Below are 13,147 nucleotides of genomic sequence, written 5' to 3'. Positions count from 1 at the left end.
TCTCCCCTGACCTCATCTCTCCCCTGACCTCATCTCTCCCCTGACCTCATCTCTCCCCTGACCTCATCCCTCCCCTGACCTCCTTCCCTCCTCTGACCTCATCTCTCTCCTGACCTCATCTCTCCTGACCTCATCTCTCCCCTGACCTCATCTCTCCCCTGACCTCCATCTCCCCTGATCTCATCTCTCCCCTGACCTCATCTCTCCTCTGACCTCATCTCTCCCCTGACCTCCATTCCTCCTGACTTCCATCTTTCCCTTGAACTCCGCCCCCACCCGAGGCTTCCATCCTTCCCCTTGGCCTTCCTCTGGCCTCCAAGTATGTAGCCACTGTGCTTTTGAGAATGAGATCCTAAAACATTCACAGCATAGTGTCCCCCCAATCCTTATTGCTTGGTTATGACAAGTGACCCCCTTTGTGATGTGGCCTCAATGGTCACCTTTTGTTCCCCTGAATCTATGGCCCAACCTCTGGCTAGCATCATGACTTCCTGAATTTGGCTCCATGCTTCCTGCCCTGGCCCTCATTCTTCCCACCTTCTCTATAGCTTGAAGCAGCAGGAGGGACCAGTTACAGACAGACACCCAACATGGAGGCCTGTCCCCTGCAGGACTGTTGACCCTTAGTCAAGAGCAGGCCAACCCTCCTGTGGCCTAGGGCCAGCCATGTGCACAGACACACACACACATATTCACACACACACATACTCACCTTTACACACATATTCACACACACACATACTCACCTTTACACACATACTCACCCTTACACACACACCCTTACACATACACACTCACACACACATACTCACTTTTACACACCCTCACACACATACTTTCTCACACACACACACACACACACACACATACTCACTTTTACATACCCTCACACACATACTTTCACACACACCACACACACACACACACACACACACACACACAGGGACAGCCAGTGTACAATCACAGCAACCAGGCTGCCCTGTTCATGGGAGCTGCCGAGGCTCTGGCGGTAGAGAGCTCTCTGGCGAGGGTGATGGCAGAGACATTGGCTCTGGGCCCTGGCCTATGAAGACCCCAAGTGCCCCGAGTGCCCCTGCCAGGGGTTCCTGGAACTGCCTGTCCCTACTCCGCTCCCTCTCTGTCTGGCTCCAAGCCTGATGTCACAGCTGGCTTGGTTAAGCCCACCTAACCCCACACCCATCTGGGGCACATCCCTGCCCCCCAGAGCACCTAGGCGAGAACCTAGTACCCCACTCTGCTCCCTGGGGTGGGTCCCCTGCTCCTATTCTTAATGTCAGCTCTTTGTCCCACTGTCAACCACCCCAGTGAGGTGAGAACACAGGGCAGAATGAGAAACAAAGTGTTTCCTCAGTTCATTTTTCCTCATGGGCCCTCAAGATTTTATCTGTGGACTGCTTGTTCCTCTGGTCCCCTTAATAGATTTTTCCTTAAATGAACTCATCTTGCAGAAAATAAAATAAAAATCAATTTATTTTCAAGGGGATCTTTGACATTTTGCGAAGCAACTGACATGTGCTCCGTGAATGACTGAATATAAAGACTCGAGAGCAACTTCCTGTCAGAGGAGCCGGAGAGGGGCGGCCGGGCAATGATGGGCAGGCACAAACAGGGTGAGGTCTACAGGCCTAATAACAGGATGCAATCAGGATCCAGTCTCACGCTCTGAACGTATGCTTGAGTCTATAGAGAAATATTCTTGCTTTAGAAAACACACCAGCCATCTCAAAATTCAGAAGGCTGAGGCAGGAGGATCAAGATCATTCAGAGCTACATAGTGAATTCAAGACCAGCCTGGGTGACAGGAGGCCCTGTCTCAAAGACAGACAGACAAGCAAACATGCAGGGCACTGCTTTTCCACTAGAGTCCTGTCCCGTGGCTGTGGGCTTCTAGAATGCTCGGCAGGGTCGTAAGCACCAGTTCCACGAGACATGAGACAGGGACCATGTCCTCGGAAAGGCAAGGCATCCCGGCAGTGGAGCTGGGTCTTCAGTGAACTGGCCTCTGAATCCTACACTCCTGGGGCCCCCAGAAGTTGAGGGTGTCGACCTGAGGGCTAGCAGGTATCCCAGGTGTGGATGCAGAGCAAGAGTAGCTCAGAGCTGGGGAGGAAGAGAGGAAGCCATCAGAGCCAGGAGACAAGGAGGTAGCCCACTCCCACCCCGTCCCCCACCGCCGCCGCCGCCGCCGCCGCCATGCATGTCACACCCAAGAAAACTGAGCTTCTGAAGTCTGCCCTGACTCCTGGCCCCAGCTGGCTCTGCTCCCTTCTGCCCACCATCGCAGCTTTCTCTCCATCTGCCTCCAGCCATAGCTCCTTCTAAAACACTTTTTTAAAAAATTATTTTAAGGCCCATGTGCACAGCTTATCCAGCACTCGGAGCAGGCAGGCGGATCTTTTGAGTTTGAGCCAGCCTGGACTACCAATGAGTTCAGAAAGCCAAAGCACACAGAAAATGCTCGAAAAACAAAAAAAAAAAAAAAAAAAAAAATTACTTTAAGACTTTCATAGGTGGCACAGAGAATTTCCCTATACACTGGGCTTACTCCTTGTTATGAACCACTTGCATAAGCAACATGAATTTATCACAATTGAAAGAATTAATAGCAGCCAGGTATGGCGGTACAAGCCTATAACCCCAGCACTTGAGAGCTGAGGAGGGGGTGGTGGAGAATTCAAGGCCAATAGCAAATCCATCTGATCGCTCTCTGCAATCCCTTCACCAAGAGTCTTGGTCCAAGACCAAGAGATGACTGCCATCTTCAACTCCTGGCAGCAGCATACACAATCGGTCACCATGGCAGATGTTCGCCTGTGTGCCTGCCCGAGCGGCCTCCATCAGCTTTCTCCACTGTGAAGCTATGGTTTCCCAGTCCCGTTTGCTTGGAACATTCTGGAAGGAACTAGCTGTTCACAGCCCACAGTGGGGATTCCGTTCCACGTCCATCTGTATAAGCAGAGCTTCTGCACGAAGGCTCTAAACCTTTGGTGTTTCGGACAGTTTTACATACCATGCAGGTTTCTTTGAATTAGATGCTCAGGCCCCACCAAATGCTTCCGGCTTTCAAAGGGAGGGGGATTTGAACAAATGCTTCAATTATGTGAACCCGGAAGACACCAGGGTAGGAGAAGTGGATGACGAGACAGGAAAAGGCAAACGCCTTCGGGAGCCTTAAGATCACTAACAGCAGAGGGAGGATCCCGGGGCAGGTGCCGCGGCTGGTGGCTTCCCAGGGTGTGTGGGGATCGCTGATTGACAGACACGGTTTCAGTTCTCCAGAGGATGACCGGCAGTCATGGTTGCAGGTAGTTGCAAGCATAGTTAATGTCCCTGAACTGCACACTTAGCCAGGTTTAAGACTGGGCCGCTGAGGTAAGTCAGTGAGCAGAGGTGCTGGCCGCCAAGCCTCAAGACCTGAGTTCGCTCCTCAGAATCCACACCGTGGAAGAAGAGAACTGACTCTCACTAGCTGACCTCTGACCTCCACACAAGCGCCATGACACAAGCCTGCCCCCAACACAAAAGAAATGTGTTTAAAAAAATTAATATTTTAAGAAGTTAGATTTTGGCCAGGCCTGGTGGTTGTACTGCCAGCACTTGGAGAATATTCTGGCAGGAGAATAAACAGTGGTCTGAGGCCAGCTTCTGAGGAGGTCTCCGCAGGTGTCAGAGAAGGAAACACGAAGAGAAGAAAATGAAAATTCAGTTCAGGCCAATCGGTGGTGGCTCATGCCTTTAATCCCAGCACCCAGGAGGCAGAGGCAGGCGGATCTCTGTGAGTTCAAGGCGAGCCTGGTCTACAGAGCAAGAACCTGGACAGGAAGCAAAACAACACAGAAAAACCCTGTCTCAGAAAAAAAAGAAAGAAAGAAAGAAAGAAAAGAAAAAAAAAAAAAAAAAAAAAAAAAAAAAAAAAAAAAAAAAAAAAAAAAAAAAAAAAAAAAAAAAAAAAAAAAAAAAAAAAAAAGAAAGAAAGAAAGAAAAGAAAAAACTCAGTTCAGATTGACTTCAGCAACCTGGATCAAGACTTCTATCGGGTGGTTCACTCCCAACATATTTAAGACCCTTATAATCTAGGAGGAGGTGTAATACAATCCTCAGCGTACAAGGAAATGTAATTACATTGAAACTCAACTCAGAGTACAGGTCATTTCTTCCAAGAAGAAGGGTTCTGGAGAGGCTACCTGTACTAGCTTAAGGGCCTGAGGAAGAGTCTGGTCTGGTCTCAGTCATACAGATAGCATAGAGGTCATTTGGACTATTAGTCTCCTCTGGTCCTAGTTATGGGAGCTTGACATGGCCCGGTCCAACAGATGATGTAGCTCACCAGACTATTAATCACTTCCAGTTCTCAGTTTTCTGGATGGAAGAGCAGGCTTTTCATCTTTTCCACTGGAAAGACAATCCTGTATGCTTAACATTCCTGGTTTCTCTGGAGATCTGTGGGTCCAAGGATCTCCATGCTATGCTCCCAACAAGCCTGGGCTACAGTGTGAAACTCTGTCAAGAGTGGCAGGTTCTATGTTACATGTATTTTGCTACAGCAGGACAATAGAAAGATGTTCCAGCTTTAGAACTGACCACTTCTCCAGAGAGGCCTGCTTTCTTTTGCTGGCGAACAACAGAAAACAAGGTCTGGGAGCTTGGGGCTCAATGGTTGCTAGGGCAGAGTGGTTTAAGTCATGTCAACTGATCAAGAAATAAGTGTATGTTTGTGAGTGTGTGTGTGTGTGTGCACACACGTGCGTGCGCACGCATCCATGTACATGCGCCAACTTAGGTATACGTACAAATCCATAAACATTTCCATATATCTCCATGTGCAGCTCCATAAAGGCCATCCTAAATGCACACTAATGCCCGATGATAATCAACACAATGCGGTGTGCATCACTCTGGCCCTCTCTTCCTTTGTAACCCTCCCCCATGCCAAAAGTGGGAAGTCTGACTCCTGCCCCCCACCATCCATTCACCCAATCATTCCATCCTGTGTATCATTTTGTATTGTATTTCGACATTTTCTTCATTCAGATTATAAATTATTGCTGGGCACAGTGGTGCACACCTACAACCCCAGCATTCAAGAGGCTGAGGCAGGAGGCAGGAAGACAGTGAGTTGGAGGTCTGCCTGAGCTATGTAGTGAGACCCTGTCTCAAAAAAAAGAAAGAAGAGAAAAAAGATCAAGAGACTTTTGAGAAGCAAAGCCTGAGCTTGCCTGTTGGCTTGTTTATTCTTTCTACCCCCGCTGTCGCGCCCGCCCCCCCCCCCCCTTCCCAACTTCTATCAGAATGTCTTGGAGAGGTGAGATGGGGTGCTAAGTCCCAGCTGCTCCCAAGGCCAAGAGATCTTTGTGGAACCCTAAGTGCATGGTCTTGGGGTCCCCTGGGAAGGTGGGGCGGGCAGACAGCGATCGCTCTACAGTGGCTGCGCCTGAGTCACCCACATCTGCAGATGAAAGGGCATCTACACTGTGGCCTGCCACCCACCCCCCTAACTGCAGTTTTAGATCCCTGCTCTATAAGGACAAACGGAGACACAATTGGGGCAGAGGAGCGCTCTCCCCAACTCAGTGAAAGCTGAGCTGAGCCTGCAGCGGCCAGCTCCTTCAGTGGAACGCTCAGAAAACTGCCCCCACCCAGCCCTGAGATACCCTCATCACCCACAGGGAAGGGATGGCATAGAGAACCCAGACTAGTCTCCATGTGGGGCTGCCCAGGTCTGCGTGACCTCCAAGGCATCGATCCCGCTGGAGGTGCAGCCGGGGAAGCTCTTGGGTTGATTGTCTCTCTGTGTTCGAGAAGCAGGTTTGTTTCTTCCTTTGACGTGTGTTTCTATAAATAGGCTACCCTTCCACCTGAACATCTGCGTCCCACAAAGGCTTCTCAAAAGTTGCAGATGAGTGTCACTGCCATCCTTCATTCCTGCCCCAATTTAAAACAAGAACCCAGCGTCATCACACCCCATCACCTTCCTGCCCCCTTCTTAGTTTGCTGATATCACCCTGGAGTGTCCCCCAGGATATATGTGCTCAGGCTCCACCAGAGCTGGGAGTGACGTCTCTGAACAAGAAGGTCCCCGAGTTCATCACTTTTTAATTAAGCAAGTTGAACCAATGAAAAGTAATTAGAAGTGAGGCCTCCAAGGAGCAGTCTGGGAATCATAAGTTACTATCTCAAAGGCAGAGAGAAATGGGGGCAGGGGACAGGAGCTCACTACTTAGCCCAGGCTAGCCTCTAACTCATGATCTTCCCGACTTGGCCTACTACGTGCTGGGATGACAGGCCTGCACCACCATACCCAGCTGAGAAATGGTTTTTGTACTATATTCATACAGAACGGAAGCCATCCCTCTGCTCCCACACTCTTCACCGTTTTCATTCAGTTTACGAGTATGTAACCTGCTCATGTTCAAGGGCTCCTCATCCTTGCTATCCCTCACTTGCTCCGTTACCTCAAGTGACAGCCCTCAGTGGCAGCCATTGCTATGAGCCCCAAGAAGACTCCAACCCAGCCCAGACTGCATCTGAGACCTCTTCTCTACCGTTAGTGTCTCTTCCGTGTCAGGCGCCAAGGGTGGGGCAAGACTCTTCTACATCCATTCAAGGACATCTGATTCTCCTCCACCAGGACAGCACCCACACAAAAACCAGAAAGCAAAGCTTGATGTGTCTTGCAACAAAGTTTATCGTCACCACCATCTCAGCAGCCACCCCCTCCCCAGGATCTGGATCTGGAGGTTCAGTACACCTCCGGTCTGAGAGGCTTCCTTGGGGGTGGGGAGTTGCAAAGGGACCTTTGGCAGCGTCTACGCAGTCAAGGGGAGAGAGCTCACTGGCACACAACCCAGATGGTCCAGCCCTCACTTCCAGGCATGACTGAAGGATGGATCTGCCATCAGGGCTTTGTAGCTACCAGACCCAACTTCACCTCAGCGTCACCAGAAACCATTACCAAGATGCCCAACCAAGAGAAAAGCAGTGTTGTGAGGACTGGCCCTCACACTCATAACCCTCTCCTCTCACCCAAGCAGGGACTGGGGCCCAAGGATTGCTGGCAAACTCCAGGACCTTGCCCAACTTTGGAGATGAGGTCATTGATGCTGAGAGAGTCACACAGGCTGTGGCTAAGACGTGAGTCCACAGTACGGGCTGTTACCTCCCTAAGGCCCCAAGATGGCAACCCTGAGGCCAATCTGATCTATAGATGAACTTTTGTCTTGCAATGCTGAGGATGAACCCATGGCCCCACCCACGCCAGACAAGCTTGTCTTTTCCTTAATTTTTTACATTTTTGTGTTTTTGGAAACAGAGCCTCACTAAATTGCTCAAGTTGACCACAGAGTGGGTGACAAACATACGTGCCACCACAGTCCTTAAGACTTGCACCAGGGTGGGGCTGGCATGGGTATAGCACTCTTCCAGCTTGCTGTGCCTGGCCTTCCCTGAGACTTCTACGGGTCCAGGCAGTTTGTAACCCAGGAAGGGGCCGTGAGAAGCATCTAGGGACACCGGTGGGTGTTTGTAAGTGAACAGATGGGTTTATACAAACTTTTGTCTGTCCGCCACCAACACTGAAGCTGACAGTTCCGGGAAGAGCTCCTTCACCAAAATGTCCACAGCCAACCACACTGCCGACTGAGCTGCCATTAGTCCCTGGTCTGTCTTTATTAAGATGCCTGCCTTCTCAAGAGTCATTCTAAAAGATGACGTCTCCTGGCAGGTACCAGTCATGCATACCTGAGCATGAACTGCTTTCTCAGAGTTCTTAAATTCTTAGAGCTGAAACACAGCTCAGAGATCACGTTGTCCAAACGATGTACTTTTTCAGATTTAGCCATTGTCTGGAGCAGGGCCCCATGACTAGTAAACACCTTAGGATTTGATGGCTATACGGACATTGATGCAGCAATCGATTCGGTCCTTGTAACATAAAAAGCTGTCACTGAAGTCCTTGCAATAACACTTATCCTAACCCAGTTTATCTAGGACTCTTAAAAAGGAATGAATTTCACATCATGTGGATGTGATCATCAGTCTTTTGCTCCACCTCTTGAAAAGATAGAAGCTTTGCTGGAAGGCACATGGCGCTGGTCTCCGGGAATGACTGACAGCAAGCTGCACATTAGGCCCTCACATGGTGAAGCTGTTTTCTACAACGTCTCGTCTCGTCAAAGGTTTGTTGAAGCAGGATGTGATTCATAACTCGCGTCCAATGTCATATTTTCAAGACTGAAATTTTAAAAGAAAACTTACATCATCCTTCTAAAATAAACTCGGTGGGACAGAACTCCAACACCCAGAAAACTTATGTCATTCTTTTAAAATAAACTCAGTGGGGTAGAACTCTGATGCCCACCCCTGTCCATCAGCACATCACCGAAGTTCGTGTCTCCTTGAACTCTCAATCCACTCCTTTCACGGAGCCTTTTATCTTTCTTTCTTTTTAGGTTTTTGAGAGGGAGGATGTGTGGGAAGGTGAGTGTTGATAATGGTGAGAAACAGAAAACACCCTAAAGTTTGGTGGGGAGATGGGCTAATTGGAATGTCAAGGCCCTGTGAAATGCTCTGTGGGGAGTTATAGATGGGGGGCTGACTGACTCGCTGGGAGAGGGAACCCAGCACACATCAACAAGCTAAAAAATGAGGTAAGCTAAGCATGGATGGAAAAACTGCATTATGTCAAGTGTGCCCTCTCTCTCTCTCTCTCTCTCTCTCTCTCTCTCTCTCTCTCTCTCTCTCTCACACACACACACACACACACACACACACACACACACACACACACACACACACGAGGTACCAGAATCAGCACACAGCACCAGGGCCAGCATTGGCACAGAACCTGTGCTGACTGCTTCACTCTACACCTGCTTCCTGGCTGCATTTCCTGTTCTACAACCATCTTAATTATGTAGCTGGCCCTACACTGGAAAACAATTTTTAAAAACCACCTTGACTGATATATAACTTAGATGCAATAAAATGCATCCACTTTAAGCGGACAGTTAGGGGGTTGGGGAGGTGGTTCAGTGGTCATGAGCACCTCCCGTTCTAGAGGATCTAATTGATGTTCCCAGCACTCACATTGGGAGACTCACAGCCACATGTAGGTCCAGCTTCAGGGGATCCAACACCCCCTTCCAGCCTGTAGAACATGAGATTTCATTTCTCTTGAGCAAATGCCCTCATCTGTTAGTGCAATATGGTAAATGTGTCTTCACTGGGTAAGAAACTGCCGATCCCAGGGAGAACCTACTACTTTTGTCTTGCTAAATGGACACACTGTCAAACTGCTTTCTGACTGAATGCTCATGTTTGTATCGGTAGATTAGTGCTGTCCTCAGTGCTGCTCAGAGAAGCTTCTCTCTGCAGTAGGCAGCAGCCAATGCAGAGACTCATAGCTGGTCACAGTGCTCATCCCCAAACAGGACATGGACATCAAACCCCTCCCTGGAGATTCAGGGGACATTGCCAAAGAGGAAGAGAAGGAATGCAAGAGCTGAAGGATGGAGAGGAGAGCGGCGCTACGCTGTCTTCTGGGCGTGACATGGCCGGGGCACTCACGAGCTCACTGCAGCTTACAGTTACAGTCGATGACACCATCAAAAATAAAACAGATTTTATTTTTTAAAAGTCAAAAGACAAAGGAAAAAGACATAGAGAAAAAAGAATTACCTGACAAATTTCAGTTTTGTGTTTACATTTTTCCATATCAAAGGTAAATACACTTTTTTGTTTGGTTACATATGTACCTTTAAAAATATGTTATTTTGTGTGATTAGAGAAGAAAAATGAAGCCGGGCGGTGGTAGCACACACCTTTAATCCCAGCACTTGGGGGCAGAGGCAGCAGGAGCTCTAAGTTTGGGGCCAGCCTGTTTTACAGGGTGAGTTCCAGGACAGCCAGGACTACATGGAGAAACCCTGTCTCTGGGGTGGGGGGAAAAGAAACAGAGAAAGGGAGAGAGAGAGAGGGAGAGAGAGAGAGGAAAAGAAAAGAGAAGAGAAGAAAACAAAACAAAACTGCTGAGACCTTTCCAGAGTGGAGCACATTACATAGTCAATTACTTGCTCAATGTGGGGTTTTGGTTTTTGCTTTTATTTATATTTATTCATCAGTCACATGCAGACTATCCAGAGTCTGGAGAGGAGGTTAAACCATTGGTTCTCAACCTGTAAGTCACGACCCTTTCACAGGGGTCAAATACCGAATATCCTGTAAATCAGATATTTACATTATAATTCTTAACAGCAGCAAAACGACAGTTATGAAGTAGCAACGAAAATAATTTTCTGGTTGGGGGTCACCACAGCATCAGGACTGCATTAAAGGCCTGCAGCACTGGGAAGGTGAGAACCACTGGGTCAAACCGTGATCGTTCATTGTACTGCCCCCCCACTTCTGCATGCAGATGAACATTTGCAACCACTGCTTATGATTCAGAACCACTTCACCTAAGAAAGTGTGTAGAGGTTGAAGGAAGATACACTGAGCCTTGGGGTTGTAAAGATATTTTATAGATTTTATGTATTTAAAAACAGGGTCTCATTGTGTAGCCCTGGCTGGCCTGGAACTGCTATGTAGACCAGACTTACTTCAAACTCACAGAGATCTGCTTGTCTCTACCTCCTGATGGCTGGGTTTAAAAGCATGTGCCGCCTATAGTAGCTATAAAAAAGCTACTATACTTGTCATATAAAGAGTTAAAATACTGAAAAGAATCAAATTAGGGCTCCAGATCTTAATCATGGTGGTGTGCCGTTCCCCCGCATTGTTTACTGGTGTTTGTGTGCTTAATGGCATGCAATGCACTTTTTAATGGGATATAGCCACTTTCTCAAACACCCTCCTTATTTTCAGACGCAGGACCTGTCATAGCAAAATTTAAAAATTAAGTAAGAAACATAAGTGGGGCTAGGGATGTAGTTCAAAGGTAGGATGCTGCCTAGCATGGCTGAAGCCCTGGGTTCCACCCCCGGCACCGCCTAAACCAGGTGGCATGGTGGTGCACGCTGTAAATCTAGCACTTTGGTGGTGGAGGCAGGAGGGTCAAGGAGTTCAAAGTTATCCTTGGTTGCATAGCAACTTTGAGAACAACCTAGGGTACTCCAGACCTTCTCTTGAAAAACCAAATAAAAATGAAAAATTGGTTAAAAAAACAAACAAACCAGAAATAGAAGATTCCTTCTCACAGCTAACAATACACAATTCACTCTTCCAAAATGTCTCATACGCATTCAGTCCTTCAAACTGATACATGCTGCAACATGAACACTAAGTGTGTTAGACACACACAATCTGTTAACAGATTATTATTATTTATTTTATGGGGGTACTGGGCATGCCTGTGCCGCGGTGCACAGAGGTCAGATGAGAACTTGTGGAAGTCGGTTCTCTCGTTCCACCATGTGGTCCTGCCTCTGCTTCCCAGGTCATTAAATTAAATCAACTGTATTGATCAGAGGAGTTAAAGAAAGGTGCTGCTATGCTGGTTGCTCTAGAATTTTGAAGTGATTTTTGAGGGAAAAATATTTCTCACCATTGAGTAAATTCTTAGGGTGGAAGGTTACTTTTTTTTAAAAAAATCTGTGCTTATTGGACATTTTTAATCTTTCCTTTTGGAAACTGCTTACATTTTCATCTCCCCTGAGGCGCTTATCTTTTAAGTATGCGGGTGTTTTTGAATCTCTGAGGTTCATAGCAGTGCCCCCTCCCAGCAGCACCCAGCGAAGGTTAAAAGAGTGAGTGCAGATGAGGAACTGATCCTGCTCCTATTGTTCTTTCTTATCTGACAGCTTCAACTTTTGCTCATATTGCTTTGTGGTTTACAGAATGTTAATATCTACTTCTATTTTTCGTTTAGAGCTTGCCTCACTATTCATCCTTAAATCAGATAAACACCATCTACATCACCACAGTCCTGAGGATGGAGCCCAGGGCCTCGCGCATGCCAGGCAAGCTCCCAGCCACTGGCTTCACCCCAGCCCCAACACTGAAACCTAACACCTGGAGTGCAAGCTCCTTTCCCCACTCCTGTTTCCTAAGAGTATCTTAAATCCAGGCAGAGTGGTGCATGCCTATAATCCCAGAACTCAGGAGGCTGAGGCAGGAGGATCCTGTTTTTAAAGCTATCTTAGGCTACACAAGAATATCAACTCAAGAAAATAACATTGTTGGTAAATTTTACCAATGTGTCCTTTGGTTAATTTTGAATTATTTGAATGCACATTAGCACCACCATCCTGGTCTATAAAACTATCTGGGCTAGGGAAGGCTGCTTTTGACCTGTGAGTCTTGAGGTCCAGCATCCAGGTACCTTCATTCACCCCACAATTCCCCTGTGGTCCCTAGGTCTTTGCTGGAGTGACTGCAGGCATTGAAGCTCACATTCTCCGGCATTTATCAATTTATCATCATACCTGTGATGTATGAGTGAGCCTCTGAGTGTCAAACTGACAAGCTCAAAGATGGTTGATTAATTAGTGAGGGGTTCTTGTCTTGTTTTAGTATTTATTTATTCTCTCTCTCCTCTCTCTCTCTCTCTCTCTCTCTCTCTCTCTCTCTCTCTCTCTCTCTCTCTCACACACACACACACACACACACACACACACACACACACACTCTGCATGTGCACATGAGTGCCTGAGTATGTATCTGTGCACCACATGTTTCCAGGAGTCCCTGGAGTTCGGAAGACACCCCAGAGCCCCTGGAACTAGAGTTCCAGACAGTTGTGAGCAGCCACATCGGGGCTGGGAATCGAATCAGAGCCCTCTGCAAGAGCAGCGAGCTCTTCTTGACTGATGAGGTGTCACCTCTTCAGCTACTGGTTTTTGGTTGGGGTTTTTTTTGTTGTTGTTTGTTTTGTTTTATTTTTGAGATAAGATCTTGCATAGCGCAGGCTAACCTCAAATTCGATACATAGCTGAAGATGACCTTGGTCTTCTGATCCTCCTGGCTCCACCTCCTGAGCGCTGGGATTACAAGGATTACATTTGGCTTTTGAGGTGCTGGGAATAGAACCCGGGGCTTTGTGCATGCTAGGCAAACAGTCCACCATCTGAATTACACTCCAGCCGAGTTAGTGAAGGCGTTAAAAAAAAAAACAAAAAAAAAAAAAACAGTC

The 13,147-nt window shown here is 47.7% G+C and overlaps 1 long non-coding RNA gene across 1 annotated transcript in view; it reads right to left on the bottom strand.

The window, feature by feature from the left end:
• Window positions 1-1,473: 1,473 nt before the first annotated feature.
• LOC119087837 overlaps window positions 1,474-13,147 on the bottom strand; it is a 50,499-nt gene continuing 38,825 nt past the window's right edge. Inside the window, exon 2 of the long non-coding RNA XR_005091319.1 lies at window positions 1,474-2,121. This is a non-coding gene — a long non-coding RNA (uncharacterized LOC119087837). The remainder of the gene's footprint in view (window positions 2,122-13,147) is intronic.

This window comes from Peromyscus leucopus, chromosome 1 (assembly GCF_004664715.2).
Source record: "Peromyscus leucopus breed LL Stock chromosome 1, UCI_PerLeu_2.1, whole genome shotgun sequence".
Lineage (NCBI taxonomy): Eukaryota > Metazoa > Chordata > Mammalia > Rodentia > Cricetidae > Peromyscus > Peromyscus leucopus.
This window is presented reverse-complemented; position numbering and strand designations above follow the sequence as displayed.